This window comes from Nicotiana attenuata, unplaced genomic scaffold, assembly GCF_001879085.1.
Source record: "Nicotiana attenuata strain UT unplaced genomic scaffold, NIATTr2, whole genome shotgun sequence".
In the NCBI taxonomy this organism is placed as follows: Eukaryota; Viridiplantae; Streptophyta; class Magnoliopsida; order Solanales; family Solanaceae; genus Nicotiana; species Nicotiana attenuata.
The window spans coordinates 3720-8913 of NW_017670806.1; positions in this window are offsets into that span (position 1 = coordinate 3720).

Genomic DNA, 5194 nt, shown 5'->3' on the forward strand with positions numbered 1-5194 from the left:
TGAGGCTAAGCCCTGCCTCCATTTTGCATAAGGCTAAGCACTGCCTTCATCTGCATGGGACTAAGCCCTGTCCCGAATCTTGCATAAGGCTAAGCACTGCCTTCCATTTGTATGGGGACTAAGCCCTGTCCCGAATCCTGCATGAGGCTAAGCCCTGCCTCCATGTCTGCATAAGGCTAAGCTCTGCCTTCCATCTGCATTGGACTAAGCCCTGTCCGGAATCTTGCATGAGGCTAAGCTCTACCTCCTATTTTCATAAGGCCAATCATCGCCTTTATTTGCCGAGACTAAACGTTGTCTCTCCGGCACTACCTATTTACTCCTCTTTTGGGCTAAGCTCTGCCCTCAACCTCGCAAGACTAAGCCTTGTCTTGTTGTTTTTAGCATCATATTATTGCATCTCATGGGCTGAAATATCGCCAACTTGTCCAAAGGCGTCATTCTCTAAAGGCATCATCCTCATAGCCGGAAGACACCATGCCATGGCCTAAGGATCTCTCAAATTTGCATATCATTATTCAAAGGCATCATGGTTCGGAGGCACCATTTTCATGGCCCGAGAACATCATTTCATGGCCTGCGAATCCCCCCACCGAACAATTCATAGCCCAGACATCATGGTCTAAGGACGTCATCCTCAACCGTCCGAAGATAATTCTCATGGTTTGAAAGGAATTTGCATCATGTTTAAATTTCCGCACAAATATATACTTGTGGTATCCCTTTGCTTGCAGGTGACCCGATAAGCAACCGCTACCCCAACAGGAGCAATCCCGCTCCAGTTTTTTAAAAATTATCTCAAATCTGACCGCTCACCGTAACCTTCTTTCCACCCATTCTAAAGTCTCGTGTCCGTTCTTGTGATGACTTCATCAGTATATTCCGACGATGAATCCAGAACTACACATGGCCTGATTCCTATAAAACCAGGGATATGTAGGCAGCTCAAAGACCAGGGTTCGGCCTTGTCACACCTCCTTTTTCACTACACCCCGTGAAGGGTATAATAAAGGGAGTTTTTCCAATTAAAGGACAATCGAAACGGAATTATTTATTTAAAGAATTCAGAGTCGCCACTTGGGAGATTTATGGTGTCCCAAGTCACCGGTTTGAATCCCGAATCGAGGAAAAGGTTTGACTCTGTTTAACAGTCGCGAACCAGAAATCCGAGTAAGGAATTCTGTTAACCCGGGAGAAGGTATTAGGCACTCCCGAGTTCCGTGGTTCTAGCACGGTCGCTCAACTGTTATATTCGGTTTATTTATCTGATTTTACCTATGTGCAAATTTTAGCTTTTAACCGCTTTTATTCAATTTTTAAAGAATGTTGAACGTCGTTTAAAACATGTCTTTGGATCGCGTCACATGAAATGCACCCGCAATCCTAAACATATTTTATTCAACTTTTTGGGATTTGGATTTGGGTCGCATGAAATGCGCACCCGAGTTTAGGAAGGTAAAATTATTAAAGAACGTGCCTAAAAGCGATTAACGCGTTATTAACTTTGCGAGGGCCATAGAAATTTGCTAAATGGCACGCCTCGAGTTCTAAGTATTTTAATAAAGTAATTAAAGAGGGCCACGCAGTTTGTGATTTTATTTGGCGCGGCGCACCTCAATTTGTTTTTAAAAGGACATCCTAAAGACGAACTAATATTATCTACAAGAATTGTCTCTAAANACTAAGCCCTGTCCCGAATCTTTCATGAGACTAAGCTCTGCCTCCATTTGCATAAGGCTAAGCCCTGCCTCCACATCTGCATAAGGCTAAGCTATGCCTTCCATTTGCATGGGACTAAGCCATGTGCCGAATCTTGCATGAGACTAAGCTTTGTCTCCATCTGCATGAGACTAAGCCCTGCCTCCATATCTACATAAGGCTAAGCTCTGCCTTCCATTTGCATGGGACTAAGCCCTATCTCGAATCATGCATGAGACTAAGCTCTGCCTCCATTTGCATAAGGCTAAGCCCTGCCTCCACATCTGCATAAGGCTAAGCTCTGCCTTCCATTTGCATGGGACTAAGCCCTATCCCGAATCCTGCATGAGGCTAAGCCCTGCCTCCATATCTGCATAAGGCTAAGTTGTGCCTTCCATCTGCATGGGACTAAGCCCTGTCCTGAATCTTCCATGAGGCTAAGCCCTGCCTCCTATTTTCATAAGGCCAATCGTCGCCTTTATTTACCAAGACTAAGCAATGTCTCTCCGGCACTATCTATTTGCTCCTCTTTCGGGCTAAGCTCTGCCCTCAACCTCACAAGACTAAGCCTTGTCTTGTTGATTTTAGCATCATATTATTGCATCTCATGGGCTGAAATATCGCTAACTTGTCCAAAGGCGTCATTGTCTAAAGGCATCATCCTCATAGCTAGAAGACACCATGCCATGGCCTGAGGTTCTCTCAAATTTGCATATCATTATTCAAAGGCGTCATGGTTTGGAGGCACCATTTTCATGGCCCGAGAACATCATTTCATGGCCTGCGAATCTCCTATCTCGCAATTCATGGCCCAAGACATCATAGTCTAAGGACGTCATCCGCACGTCCAAAGACAATCTTTCAAGGTCCAAACGGAATTTGCATCACGTTTAAATTCTCGCAGTATTCTACGTACTTGCATGCATCGTATTTTGAGTTTTGCAGGTAATCCAGGAGGTAACCATTTTTCAAATAGGAGTAGCCTTCGCTCCAGTTTTCGCTCATGCCATTTTTCATAGCCGATTCTCATCGGTTACCCATCACACTCCGTGATATCCAGCTATCTGCCCAATAATACATCTGTTAAATTCCAGATTCGCGACCGTAACTCTATCCGACCTCACCCTTCACAAAAAGGACCTTTTTGATGAAACTAACTATCATTCCTATAACAACTCCATCGGCTTCATTCACCGGTGGGTCCAGAACTACATATGACCTGATTCTTGTAAAGCCGGGGATATGTAAGCAGCTCAAAGACCAGGGTTCGGCCTCTATTTTTCAAAACATCCCAATCGGTCAAAATTGGCCATCATTTCTTTACCCGAAAACTCTTTCATCCTTCCCCGATAAAGAGGGGCAGCTGTTGATATCCAATTTTTCCCTATAATATTTTTAAAATTCATGTACGCCTTCAAAACTATGCATTAACATCAATTGACATTTTTCCATAATTTCTACATTTTTAAGGATTTTTAATTAATTTATCCCAGCATTTTTATTTATATAAACAATCACTAATTGCATCACAAATAGTTTTATAATAATTTTGTGGCTTAATTTTATCATTTGCATTTGTACTAAGTTTTAATTATTTCACAAATAGCCGCATTTGTATTTTTGGGGTTATAATTGCAATTATAGCCCATGCGTGCATTATTATATTATTTTACCAGAAAATAGCCTTTTATATTTTTAAAATATTAAGTAATTATTTTAAAAAATTTCTAGACATGAAAGTCATTTTTATAATTTATTAGCTGTTTATTGTTATAGCAATTAAATGGGTATTTAACAAATGACCCCTTTTATTTTCGCACCTAGCCTAAATTAAACATAGGATCACATCTGTACAATACCCGGTAAGCCTTCCTCAAATAGAGGGGTTACACATGGCATTAGCGCACAGGTCATCATATCCTTTACTATCGAACTACCCTCCCCTTGGTCATAGCCTAAAGTGTTCTAACAACCTTCAGAATGTATCCTATACGTGCATTACCCGTCCCTTTACTTGTGGCCCTGGAGGTATTTAGGACCTCTAGTTTAGGCAGTTCTAGACTATCATAAAGTACTTGAAGGAGAAAAATCTAGACGACAACCAAAACAATTAGGACTGTCAAGTAAAGAACAATTAAGGGGCTCACATTTTACCTCCACAAATAGAACAAATAAATGCACGTCTCAGACAACAGTGTTTTAGACATTTGAAAAGAGTCCTAATGACAGGATATCTAGGTGACAAATCAGAACATATGTAAAGCTTTTATTAAAGTGGGAACCAATACCTAATCAATTTGCCTACTGATTTTAGAGGAGCTGAATTTGGACAGTTAACAGAAGCACAATTTTTGCAGTTTACAGGATTTTTAATCGCCCTATAGGCTTGCCTAGGCGTGTATCAATGACATCCTATGAGCATGATATCTAGTCGTCATTCAGAAGTATAATGAAACAGTAAACAATTTCAGGCAGTTTAGGTCCTATAGGCATGTTGTCTATGTGCAATGACTGATTTTAAACAACGGAAACTAAATGCAGCAATTTTAAAGCCGGATTGGCATACACTGATTTTAAAATCACAAACGTAGTCTCCAAAATGTAAGATTAATTTTACCCTATAGGCATGGTTTCTAAATATTGAACATGCTGAACCTATTTATCATGACTCATAAGTGCAGAAATTGATTATTTTTTTTAACCTATAGGCATGATATCTAAAAGTGCAAGATTGATTTTTAACCTATAGGCATGGTATCTAGAATGTATGCAAAACAATCAAACAACGCAATGATTTCCGGTTGCAAAAGTTTAGTTTGACCCTATAGACATGATCTCTATAATGCATACAAGTGATGAACATTGCAATGTCCTATATGTATGGTTTCTAGGAATGTAAACACTGATTTTAAATCCTATAGGCATAATATCTACCCATCCCCAACAAAATGTGTATAATAATCCCTCCCAGTTTACTAATTTCCCAAATATCTATTTACAAAGTAAATAGTATTACAAACCAAGTGTAGAATGAATTACAAGAATGATAACAGTATACAATAGGGAGCCTGGATAGGCCCAAAGCAAATCCTGGGGAACCAGGCCTTCAAACGGTCTCAACTACCATATATCATAGCGCCAGGGAGGGTATCTTAGTGTGTCAAAGTTCCCAAGGGCCTCTAGGACCCAGGGCAGTGCTCACACCAAGGCCTCCTTAAAGGCTAAACAGCTTGTGCAGTGTGGAATAGCCAGCCCAGTGTGTCAAAGTTCAGAGGAGTCTCATGGACTCCAAAGCAGTGCTCACACTGGAGGGGCGGGAACCTAAGTATTCTAGGAATTGAAGTGATAGTGATTTGCAAGAATAGTTTTGAGGAAAAAGCAGTTTCAGACTTTCAGGAAATCAGAAGTAAACAGAATCATTCAGTTCCTGGAACCTAGGCAAAGGTTCCAGCCAAACAAGCAGCATTCAGAAATAGGATTACTTAAGCTTATTGGT